We start from the raw sequence: 13,342 nt of genomic DNA, 5'->3' as shown, positions 1-13,342 counted from the left end.
AACTGAGCTGGAATACCTATAGGTGGTATTGGTGGCCACTCCATGTGGCCACTTGGCTTCCTCACTGCCTGGCAGCTATGTTCCCAAAGTGAGCACTCCAAGAGAATTCCAAGACGACAAGGTATAGCTGGGGTGGTGGGGTTCAAGGGCACCTGGCTCCAGGGATCCCGAACAAACCAGGTTTGGCCACTTGGCCACAGACCAAATCCGAAGGCAGAGAAATGAATGGTGATGAAACAAAAATGGAATTTATTTCAGTGAGGTGAACATTATGTTTGTGCAGGTGGACAGTGGAGTTCAGGTCAATCGTTGTCTTAAAATCAATCACAGACAAGGTCATGCTGGCTCAGGGCAGATCCTATTGGATGCTCTGCCCTTAGGGTCTTTTGCCTGAGTTAAGAAATAAGCTAGAAAAGATAACTCATTTAGAAAGTTTGAAGTCAACACGAGGGTAGTTCCTCTTTCAAATGCAGAAATTGCCTAATTCTCAGAAGTCACAAAGCATCATTTCAACTATTTGTTGAAACAGTGTAAAAAAAAAAAACCACATTTATGGAGAAAGGACACAGACTATACTTAATGGGAAAAATATCAGTTATATTGTAAGAAGAGCATGTGGGATGAGAGATGTTATAGTCATTTAAGAAAAATGAATAATATGCTATAATGCCTATTTTACTTTTGTCCAAAAGAAACAAATCTTCAAGAGGTCCCATTTTAGATTTTTTTTTTTTCTGGAATTGAACCTGAGGAGGCAAAACAAACAAAAAACAAATTAATTGGAGTCTGCTGCAATTACTTACCATGTACAGGTGTTAAATGTGCTTATGAGCTGGTTAATATTAATAATCAGGTACACAGCCATAGCTGAAGGCAGGTGGTAGCCACATTTATGTGCTAGTTCATTTTTACCCCTAAATTTGTAGAACTACAGTACAATCAGGTAATGATGATGCAGGCTGGCTGAGTCTGAGGACCCAGACGGTGTACTGCAGGACCAGCCAGGTTTCCTGAAGGATGGAAATCAAACACGAGCGGAGAGGAAGTGAGAGCGGAGTTTGTTGAAGATTTATGTATATATAGAGAGATCAGATTGAATTTCTGGAGACTCAGAAAAGAAAGGAGAGAGACTCCTATCTTTGCTTGAGTTCTTTTTTTTTTTTTTAATTAAGGATAATGTTCTGCTGTATGTATTCTCCCAGCCATGCAGGCACTGGGTAAAACAAAGACGAGTGCTCAAGTGTCTTCCATAAGTCACTTATGCCATGGAGCTAGGGGTCTTGGCATCATGGTGTGGAGAGTCAGTGAACTTGGAAAACTTTGAAGATGACCTCACCCAGTCACCTTAGATGCTGTCTATTGTGTGGGAAGACTCCAAAGTAATCCTTAACTCCTTGACCTTTACAAGGAGGACATACAGTAAGGCATGTGTGAGGTGGGGTGCAGGTCCTAGCAAGAATAGAGGCAGCAAGGGGCACTTGGGTGGTGCAATCTGTTGGACGTCTGACTCTTGCTTTCAGCTCAGGCACAGTGTTATGTGAGGCTGATTAGAATTCTCCCTCTCTCTCTCTACCCTCCCCCTCATGGTCGGTCTCTCTCTCTCTCTAATAAATAAATCTAAAAAAAAAAAAAAAAAGAGTAGAGATAGCCAAAAAAACAAATCCAATCTTTTATAGGGTCCTTCAATTTCCCTTTCTCAATGGGAAATGGAGTAGAAATTAAGCAGCCTCTGGCTCTTAGAAAATGCTGTTAAATGTAACATTCCTCTCCCGTCATGAATAATATAAGAAGGCATTCTCTCAATTTAAAAACACCTGTGTAGGGGATCCCTGGGTGGCGCAGCGGTTTGGCGCCTGCCTTTGGCCCAGGGCGCTATCCTGGAGACCCGGGATCGAATCCCACATCGGGCTCCCGGTGCATGGAGCCTGCTTCTCCCTCTGCCTGTGTCTCTGCCTCTCTCTCTCTCTCTGTGACTATCATAAATAAATAAAAATTTAAAAAAATAAATAAAAATAAAAATAAAAACACCTGTGTTCTTGGGGATCCCTGGGTGGCTCAGCGGTTTAGCGCCTGACTTTGGCCCAGGGCGTGATTTTGAAGTCCTAGGATCAAGTCCTGCGTCAGGCTCCCTGCATAGAGTCTGCTTCTCCCTCTGCCTGTGTCTCTGCTTCTCTCTCCCTCTCTCTGTGTATCTCATAGATAAATAAATAAAATCTTTAAAGGAAAAAAATTTTAAAATAAAAAAATAAAAACACCTGTGTTCCCAAACTATTTAAATCATTTTTTTAGCACTCGGGGGCCATTTTCCTATTGAAATAATAAACATGATGATAGAGTTCTCAGTCAGAGTGGAAGACAAAGGAGTGAGAGGCTCTGGGGATTAAGGAACCCCAGCGAGGTCCTACTTAGTCTTTAGGTCTACCTCCTTCAGTCTCCACAGTGTTTATAAAAGCTACTCTTCTTAAGCCAGTAATTCACCCATTTAACAACTGTTAATACCTTTGTGCTGGGAAGGTAGGAATATAGTAGTGTGGAATAGAACAGATTCTCAAAGCTTTCTCCAATCACCTGGTCTTAATCATATACCAACTAGGATTTGCTTAGGGATTTTGCTTATTGTAACCATGGGAAAATCGATATGATATTTAATTTAACGTGTCAACTTGACTAAGCCACTTGGGTTGCTCAGATATTTGGCCAAATACCATTCGGGTTTTTCTACTAAGGTATTTTTGGATGAGATTAACATTTGAATCTGAAGACAGAGTAAAGAAGATTCCCTTTCTTGCCGTGGGCAGGTCTCATCCAATTAGTTAAATTCTGACTAAAACAAAAAGGTAATAGGTAATTTTTAAGAGCCTATTATCTTCTCTGTGTTTTTCTCTTATACTGCTGTGGTGTAGTGACAGACAAAATTTGCATATAGGTACTAATAGCAAGTCTTTCAATATTTATAGACTATAATAGGATTCATCTTATGTTCAAAAGGAGTCCCAGATTCCAACTTTCTTGGGCATTTATTAAAGAGCAGGAGGGGACTTGGGTAGGGAGAAGAAGAAATGGAATAGGATTTAGGATAATTGCAAAGCCGAAGGTAAAGGGAAGTGAAGAGGAAGCCTGTGGTGTTTATTTCTCCCTTCTTTCCCTTCTTCATTGAGGGGCTCCTCCTTCTTCCAGTCCCCTACACCACACCCTCACATGTGTCTGTGTGGCCTCTTGAGTATTTTGCGTTGGTAAGCCCAAGCAGCAGCATGTTGAGGGAAGATGGGTCCTTATGGTCCCTGGCTACCTATCTGAAACAAGTGGTTCTATTTCCAAATGGTTATATCTAGGCCTATATAAGACACCAATAATGCAGATTTATTATGTGTATTATTAGCATTCAACAAAATCTTGTTCTCTTTTTCCAAATATACAGACTATTTTTCTCTGCTGCCCTTGCAAGTGGGCAGGGTCATGTGACTATTATGACTAACAATATGTGGGCAAAAGTGACAAATCATTTCTGAGCTGTGGCAGTGTAAAGCTGTTTGCAATTCTCAAGTATCTGCTGCCCTGTCAGTGCCATAGGGAAGGTGCCTTGGGTTGAACTGGAAGAGCTAAAACATGGGCTCCGAAGTAGACTGTGTTTCTGCATCACCATAGAAGACTGGGTAGGAAGAGGGAAGGGAGGGAAATCCTGGTGAGCCACCCAGACCTACAACAAATTTTGTATGAGCAAGAAATAAACCTCGATTGTACTAAACAACCAAGATTTTTGGAGCTGCTCATTATCACAGCATAAATGAGACTATCCTGCCAGATATAATTATGAAACTGGGGCCTGTGTATTTAAGAAAGCACAGACTTGTGCTTGATTCGGCAGCACATACACTAAAATTGGACTGATACAGAAAAGATTAGCAGGGCCCCTGTACAAGGATGACACCCAAATTCGTGAAGCACCCCATATTTTAAAAAACAAAAACAGGGATCCCTGGGTGGCGCAGCGGTTTAGTGCCTGCCTTTGGCCCAGGGCGTGATCCTGGAGACCTGGGATCAAATCCCACGTCGGGCTCTCGGTGCATGGAGCCTGCTTCTCCCTCTGCCTATGTCTCTGCCTCTCTCTCTCTCTCTCTCTCTCTCTCTCTCTCTGTGACTATCATAAATAAATAAAAATTAAAAAAAAATAAATAAAATCATAAAAAACAAAAACACAGATTTTATTTTATTTCTGGGGAATGGAAGGTATTGAGTCAAGATTTTTTTTTTTTAAGATTTTATTTATTTATTTGACAGAACAAAAGCAGGGGAAGCAGCAGGCAGAAGGAGAGGGAGAAGCAGACTCCCCGCTGAGCAAGGAGCCCTAGGATCATGACCCTGAGCTGAAGGCAGACACTTAACCTACTGAGCCACCCAGGCACCCCGAGTCAAGACTTTAAAAATCTTTATGTATATTGGTAGTGGCAATAAGAATATCCTAGATCCTAGTGAAATAAAATGGTGGCCAATAATAAAACCTCTGGGTATCTTTGAATTGAACCATTGGTTTTTTTAATCTCCAAAAATATACTGGCCTCTGATAAATTTATGTAATTTAAATGGCTTTTTTGGAGAGTACTTAAGCTTACTATAATCGATAACCTATTTCTTATTCCCTAGAAACCAGAGTGTCTCTTTATGTTGGCAAACCTACCAACTCCCTGAAGATAAAAGATTCTAGTATAGCAGGGGCAAGAGGACAGCATTAATGTTGGAGTCAGTTGAACCTGGGTTTGAATGCTTGCTCCACAATTTCCCTTTGGGACAGTGGACAGTTACATGACCTCTCTAAGTTGTTTCCTCTTCTGCCAAATGGGGATAAAAATGCCTATTTGGGGGGCATCTGGCTGGCTCAGTTGATAGAACATGTGGCTCTTGATCTCTGTCATAAATTCAGGCCCAACATATTAGGTGTAGAGATTAACTTTTTAAAAATGCCCACTTTGTAAGATTATTTTGAGGACAATAAATTATTTAAGTAATGAAAACCTCTAACAGTGGGGCACTTGGGTGGTTCAGTTGGCTAAGCGTCTGCCTTCCGCTCAGGTCATAATCCCAGGGTTGGAGGATCCAGCCCTGTGCAGGGCTCACTGCGCACCAGAGTCTCCTTCTCCCTCTCACTCTGCCCCTCCCTGCTCAAATAAATAAATAAAATCTTAAAAAAAAGAAAAAAGAAAAAAAGAAAGAAGACAGTATCTGGCACAATGTAGGAAATAGGTGAAAGGTAACTATATAAGATCCATTTCTGTTTACACTTAAAGAAAACAAATATCAAAGGGGGAAAAGCTTTACCTTTCAACAAAGAATTATCTCTCTCCACACACACATACACACACACACACACACATATATAAAGAATTTATTTATTTATTCATGAGAGACACAGAAAGAGGCAGAGACATAGACAGAGGGAGAAGTAAGCTCCAAGGCAGGGAGCCCCATGTGGGACTCAATCCTGGGACCAGGATCACACCCTGAGCCAAAGGCAGATGCTCAACCACTAAGCCAGTCAGGTGTCCCTCTCTTTGTTTGTTTGCTAGTTTATTAATTATTTAAAGATTTTATGTATTTATTCATGATATACACAGAGAGAGAGAGAGAGAGAGAGAGAGAGGCAGAGACACAGGCACAGGAAGGAGCAGGCTCCATGCAGGGAGCCTGACGTGGGGACTCGATCCCAGGACTCCAGGATCATGCCCTGGGCAGAAGGCAGGAACTTAAACTGCTGAGCCACCCAGGCTGCCCTCTTTGTATATTTAAGTAAAATTCTGCCTAACAAGTGTATTTCAAAAAAATATAAGAACTGCTTAATTTGCAATTAGCAAAGGACATTGTGGCTTTTGGAAAATTTTACTTTAAGATTTAGAAGTCCAGAATTTAGAGGCACCTGGGTGGCTCAGTGATTGAATGTCGGCCTTCAGCTCAGGTCATGATCCTGGGGTTCTGGGATTGAGTCCCACATCAGGCTTCCCACAGAGAGCCTGCTTCTCCCTCTGCCTCTGTCTCTGCTTCTCTCTCTCTATGTGTGTGTCTCTCATGAATAAATAAGTAAAATCTTAAAAAAAAAAAAAATAGAAGTCCAGAATTTAGCTTTACATTATTGGGCTCAATATGTTTACTTTGTGGTTCTTGGTTTTTAGTATGCTAACTTACCATCAAAGCAATAATCTGTTTAAAAGATATTAACACAGTCTTCCCATGTATTCCAAATTATCTCAATATGTAGATTGGGAAATGGTTTGCTACTGATATGAATCTATGAATATATCACCTAATTTGGTTTCCCAATTAGTAAGTCTTGGCACCTATAAATTGTTATTAAATTCATCAAGAATATCTGAGAGGTGCAAGGTTTAATACTCCCCTCCCCCAGGTAGCCTCAATAGTCTCACACACAAGCACATAAACACAGTGGTCATAAAACAACCTTACTAGTTGTTGTTTTTTTTGTTTTTTTTTTTTTTACGATTTGTTTATTTATTTATTCATGAGAGAGAGAGAGAGAGAGAGAGAGAGAGAGGCAGAGACACAGGAGGAGGGAGAAGCAGGCTCCATGCCGGGAGCCCGACGGGGGGACTCGATCCCGGGATTCCAGGATCACGCCCTGGGCCAAAGGCAGGGGCTAAACCGCTGAGCCACCCAGGGATCCCCCCCCACACTTTTTTTTTTAAAGATTGTTATTTATTCATGAGAGACACACACACACACAGAGACACAGGCAGAGGGAGAAGCAGGCTCCACACAGGGAGCCCGACATGGGACTCGATCCTGGGACTCCATGATCATGCCCTGGGCCAAAGGCAGGCACCAAACTGCTGAGCCACCCAGGGATCCCCCTCAGGAATCCCTCTTACTAGTTTTTTAACATAAAATATGCCAAAATGAAAATACCCTTGAGTATTACCATCTTTATTTTTTTTTAAGATTTTATTTATTTATTCATGAGAAACAGAGAGAGATGCAGAGACATAGGCAGAGGGAGAAGCAGGCTCCCAGTGGGGAACCCGATGCGGGACTCCATCCCAGGACTACCGGATCACCACCTGAGCCAAAGGCAGATGCTCAATCACTGAGCCACTTACGCGTCCTGAGTATTACCCTCTTTAAAGGAATCACTTTGAGAAGCTGTATAGCTATTGAAGAGTATTATGATTTCTCAACAGCTTTTTGTGATCCCAACAGCTTTTTGTAACTTCAGAAGCTGGTACGTTCTTTCCTATATCCCTGATCATAATAAGGGAAAAGAAGCCTAGCTGAGGACAAAGCACAAGCTGACACCCCACAAATGACACCACTCCCCCCAGGAGAGATGAGTGTGACATTCCTCAGGCACTCTTGGCTGCCCTAAAAACCAAGGGAAAGGAAAAACAAATAGTTAGGGGCACTTGGGTAGCTCAGTGGTTGAGTGTCTGCCTTCTGCTCAGGTCCTGATCCTAGGGTCCTGGGATCAAGTCCCACATCTGGCTCCCCACAGGGAGCCTGCTTCTCCCTCTGCCTGTGTCTCTGCCTCTCTGTATATCTTTCATGAATAAATAAATAAAATCTTTTAAAAAAAATAGTTAACTTATAGAGATTGTAGTCCTCTAGACATGAGTCTACCTCAGTTTACAAAATGCCTTAGTGATTTACAAGAAAGAAAGCATTCTTAACAATAACCTAACTTCCAGAAGGAAACTCCCATCTATCTTAATGTTAATGCTTACTAGAGGGAAAAACAACTTTACAGTGGCAAGGCCTCTAATATCTTGTAGGTCCTCCTTAGCACACAAAAATTCTTTTTAAAATCTCCCTTTTCCCTTACCCCCAACTTCCAAGTACATTAGCTATCCCTTACAATCCCAGTGCAGCAGTTTTTTCTGCCCATGGGTACTGTCCCCATGCTTTAGTAAAACCACCATTTTGAACCAAAGATGTCTCAAGAATTCTTTCTTGGTTGTCAGCTCCAGACCTCACTCCACCTAACCTCACCTATATTCCAAAACTACATCAATAACAAATATGTCCTTTAAAAATAAATTTGTAAAAAAAAAAATAAAAAAAAAATAAAAATAATAAAAATAAATTTGTTTTTTTGTTTGTTTGTTTGTTTTGAGAGACTAAAAGTTACCTAGGACCAATTCTGGTGAATTAAACGATCAGGATAGTAAAATCTTCTTTGCTAAAAGATGAGATATGACAATAAGATACTATGACTCACAGTCTGACTTGGAATTAATGGCACAACTTTGGAACAAAAGCATATACTTATTCCAGAATTTTTTTATTTTATTTTATTTTTTTCCAGAATTAAAAAAAAAAAAAACTTATTCCAGAATTTAAAGGACAAGATTAATTTGGGTATGTAAATGTGCAAATGCCCACAAATACCCACAATGTGCTGCAAAAGCCACTGAGTAATTTTAATTTCAGGGGCACCTGGGTGGCTCAGTTGGGTAAGTGACTTCAGCTCTGATCATGATCTCAGGGTCCTGGGATTGAGCCCTGAGTTGGGCTCCCTGTTCAGTGGGGAGCCTGCTTGTCCCTTTCTCTCTGCCCCTCCCCATGCTCATTCTCTCTCCCTCTCTCAAGTAAATAAATAAAATCTTTCTTTTAAAAAGTAGTTTTGGGGATCTCTAGAGGGCTCAGCGGTTTAGCGCCGCCTTCAGCCAGAGAGTGATCCTGGAGTCCGGGGATTGAGTCCCACATCAGGCTCCCTGCATAGAGCCTGCTTCTCCCCTTTACCTGTGTCTCTGCCTCTCTTTCTCTATTTCTCTCTCTTTCTCTCTCTGTCTCTCATGAATAAATAAATAAAGTCTATTTTTTTTTAAAAAGTAGTTTTTATGGGATGTCTAGGTGGCTCAGTCTGTTAAGCACCTGCCTTTGGCTCAGGTCATGATCCTGGGATCCTGTGATCAGGTTGCTTCAGGCTCCCTGCTCAGTGGGGAATACGCTTCTCCCTCTCCTCTGATTGTACACTCTCTCTCTCTCTCTGAAATAAATAAAATCTTTAAAAATAAATAAGCAGTTTTTGTTTCATACTTTCTTGAACAGTAGGAGTTACATTATCTCTCCTGCTTCTGGCTGCCAGGCCACGAAGCAGCAAGAACAAATAAATGCCTTTACCTCCTAAATGGAGAGGAGAAAAAAAGGCAGAGTAGAAAATGTATTCAAAGAAATAATGGCTGAAAAATTCCTGTATTTGGGAAAAATCTAGAGATTCAAAAAGCTAAAAAAAAAAAAAAAAGCTTAGCGACTTCTAAATAAGATAAATCCAATGAAATCCACACCAAGACAAATCATAGTCAAACTTCGAGACATTAACGACCACCACCCCCACCCCATACACCACGCCCCCAGCCAAAAAAAAAAAAAAAATCCCAAAAGTAGCCAAAGAGGGGGAAATTTCGGGATCCCTGGGTGGCGCAGCGGTTTGGCGCCTGCCTTTGGCCCAGGGTGTGATCCTGGAGACCCGGGATTGAATCCCACATCGGGCTCCCGGTGCATGGAGCCTGCTTCTTCCTCCGCCTGTGTCTCTGCCTCTCTCTCTCTCTCTCTGTGACTATCATAAATAAATAAAAATTAATAAATAAAAAAAAAAGAGGGGGAAATTTCAAAGAGAAATACCACGTTACCTATAGGGTAAAAACAATGTGAATGATGGCAGATTTCTCATTGTTCTCATTGAAACCATGTGGACCAGAAGGAAGTGGGAAGACAGAAAGAAAAGAACTATTGACCCAGAATTCCTCATCTGGTGAAAATAATCTTCAGGAATGAAGGGAAAGGGGATTGTGGTTTTCAAATATAGGGTACAACAGCCAATCTGGGGGTTTTTTTCTTTGGAAGTTGAGGGTAAAGAGTAGAATCAGGAGATGTACTTTGGGGAAGCAGGGAGTATATAGGGGAATTCCCCAACACTTGGAGAATTGATCTAAAGTTTTAGAGAGGGCTTGGAGAATAAGAAAAGCTTGGAGTATCTTGAAAAGTTCTTTGTAAACCCCCTAATACAACAATACTCTTATTAGGCTGGATGCTCCAAGGTCTCAGAGGTTATCTCTCAGGGGCCACTTAATGGCCAGTCTTTCCTTAGCAAAGTACAGGGTTTGTACATCCCAAGCCTGCTGGGCTGATCCTTTATTTAAAATAGAGGAATCAAATGCCATGTGTGGACTTTGGATCTTGATGTGAGAAAAGCCACTGTAGGTCTCTCCTTTTCACCATCATCCTAGTTGTGTGTGGTTGACTGTTCCTTGCCATATCTCCTCACAAGACTTTCAGAATCGAGTGATTCCTGGCCAAGAAACAAAAGCAGAATCATCCCATTCCCCAGCAGATTCAGATGAAAACTGGTAATAAAATCAGGTACAACTCCAAGAGGAGGCACTGGAGAAGAAATGAGCTGGGTCTATGAGGCATCGCACATCATAAGATAGCAAACATAATTGGCACACGTATTTAAGCTTCATGGAGATCACATGTTCCTTTCCTAACACTATGGAATCACCCTTCCTACCTGGCCAATAGATGTCTTATTAAGGAAATTATTTTCTCTGTTACTATGCCTTCTATACCAGTAGGTTGGTTCAGTAATAAATGTGAGACCTCTCAGCTGAAAAAAAAGAAAAGAAAAAAGCCACTGTAAAACAAAACAACTTTTGTCTTTTAACAGCTTATTATGGTATAATTGACATACAGTAAATTGCATATACTCAAATTGTACTGTTTGACAAATTTTGATATATGCATACATCTATGAACCATCACCACAATCATTCCAATTTTAGTATGTGTGCTGCTAAAGCAAGCGTATCGGGATTCCTGGGTGGTGCAGCGGTTTGGCGCCTGCCTTTGGCCCAGGGCGCGATCCTGGAGACCCGGCATCGAATCCCACGTCGGGCTCCCGGTGTATGGAGCCTGCTTCTCCCTCTGCCTGTGTCTCTGCCTCTTTCTCTCTCTCTCTCTCTCTCTCTGTGTGACTATCATAAATAGATAAAAAAAAAAAAAAAAAACTAAAACTAAATGATAGAATCTTAGTGTAAAATCTAAAATTATAGAACTTCTTGAAGAAAACATAGGGGAACATCTTTGTGATTTTGGGTTAGGCAAAGATTTCTTGGATATAACAACAAAACATGATTCAGATTCATAGAAGGAAAAAAATGAGAAATTAAATTTCTTCAAAAGTAAGCAATACATGGGGGAAGAGGAGATTAAAAAAAAGTAAGAACTGTGCTCTTTGCAAAACACTGTTATGGGAATGAAAAGGCATGCCACAGACTGGGAGACAATCCTTATAAATCATACATCTGATAAAGGATTTACTTCCATAATATATAAGGGATTCTCAAGACTCAGTGATAAGAAAACAGATAACTCAATTTTTTAAATAGGCAGAAGATTTGGATAGACCAAAAATATATGAATGCCAAATAAGCACATGAAAAGATGCTCAGCATCATTAAACGTTAGGAAAAATGTAAATTAAGACCCAGTGAACTATTACTACACCCCTATTACAGTGTTTAAAATATAAAAGACTGACAATACCAATTACTACAAGGATATACCTAGAACTCTCATAAACTGGTGGGAATATAAAATGGTACAAGCCCTTTGGGAAACAGTTTGTCAGCTTTTATCATGAAATTTTGACTTTGAAATATCTTCAAACTTACATAACAGTTTTAAGAATCATCCAAAGAACTTTCATATAATCTTTCAACTAAATTCCCCCATAGTCAACATTCAACATTTGACTTATCATAATCTCTCCTTCTATTTTCCAAATTATTTGGGAGCTAATTGCATATTCCTATTACCCCTTAAGACTGCAGTGGAAATTTCCTATTAACAAGGACATTTTTCTAAATGACCACAGTATAAACATTAAAATCAAGAAATGAACACTAATACAATACTGTTATCTAATCCACAGACACCATCATCTCCTCAAATCTTGCTGATTGCTTTTTTTTTTTTTTTTTTAAGATTTTATTTATTTGACACAGAGAGAGAGAGCACAGCAGGCAAAGTGGCAGGCAGAGGGAGAGGGAGAAGCAAGCCTTCCGCTGAGCAGGGACCCTGATGTGGGGCTGAATCCCAGGACCCTGAGATCATGACCCGAGCCGAAGGCAGATGCTTAACCGACTGAGCCACATGGGCCCCCGTGATTGTTTTGATTCCATCCTTTATATGTCCATAACCCAATACAGATTTTTTTTTTTAAACTGAAAGCAAACTTCTTTATTGTACACAGTATAGAATATAACGCAGCTTGGCAGGATGCATATGGCCCTGAGCAGGGGAAAGTATTTCAAATCAACTGGCAGGTTAAAGCCTTTCTGCACTGTAGACTTTCCATACTCTGGAAAAGAAGCAAAAATAAAACAAAACAAAACAAAACAAAACCCCAAAACGATCCGGGAGGTGCATGAGTCCAGTGGGATTGAAACAGTGATGCGCCATCCTGTGTCCTGTACCAGCACAGGCCCCGTGGTTACAGCAGGGGACGGGGGAGCTCAGGCTACAGAGGGTTATTTTCAAACTTGCTAAGACAGCATAAATCCATCAAAAAAAGAAAACCCAAACCAGGATAAGAAAGAAAAAAACAAATCCTATACAGCATTTACAACAAATAAATCTCTAGCCAGCTGGGGATAAAATATGCATCTATATATAGACTATGTTTAGGTTAGAGAGCTATAAATACGGTCGGGAAAGAGTCCTTTGATTAGAGTACAATGCTAATTAAGGCCCAAGCTAGAGGTTCAATACCTTGGCGGGCTAATTAGCTTCCAATAGAGGAAAACCTCATGTTTTCATAGCTATAAAACGTACCCCTCAGCCCTATGAACCTCTTCACAGATGTGCCGCTGCTGGTCAAGGGGGGGCTGGTGAAGACTGTAATGCACCCCCCTTGAGAGGCAAACAATTCAAAGCAGGTTTCTTCCCCTCACCGAGAGAGTCAGCACTGTCCTGTGCACATGAAGACCAGCAGTCAGGGTTAACTTGCCAAGTGCTGCGGGGAGCACTGAATCCTATCAGCGGAGCAATCCTATCAGCGGAGTGGACAGCAAGGCATTACCACTTCTAAGGACTTCTCCATTTTGAGGCCAACTTTCACATAGCTTTAGCTGGGTGGTTTAAAACTTTTCTGATATGGGATCCCTGGGTGGCGCAATGGTTTGGCGCCTGCCTTTGGCCCAGGGTGCGATCCTGCAGACCCGGGATCGAATCCCACATCAGGCTCCCGGTGCATGGAGCCTGCTTCTTCCTCAGCCTGTGTCTCTGCCTCTCTCTCTGTGACTATCATAAATAAATAAAAAAAAAAAATTAAAAAAAA

At 41.1% G+C, this 13,342-nt stretch overlaps 1 non-coding gene across 1 annotated transcript; it reads left to right on the top strand.

Moving 5' to 3' along the window:
- The first annotated feature begins 3,849 nt into the window (after positions 1-3,849).
- Positions 3,850-3,956, top strand: LOC121485900. Its single transcript, XR_005986406.1, has one exon. It is a non-coding gene; the product is annotated as a U6 spliceosomal RNA (small nuclear RNA).
- The last annotated feature ends 9,386 nt before the right edge of the window (positions 3,957-13,342 follow it).

Source organism: Vulpes lagopus, chromosome 2, assembly GCF_018345385.1.
Source record: "Vulpes lagopus strain Blue_001 chromosome 2, ASM1834538v1, whole genome shotgun sequence".
Lineage (NCBI taxonomy): Eukaryota > Metazoa > Chordata > Mammalia > Carnivora > Canidae > Vulpes > Vulpes lagopus.
Note: the sequence above shows the minus strand (reverse complement) of the source record. Positions and strands in the feature narration are given on the sequence as shown.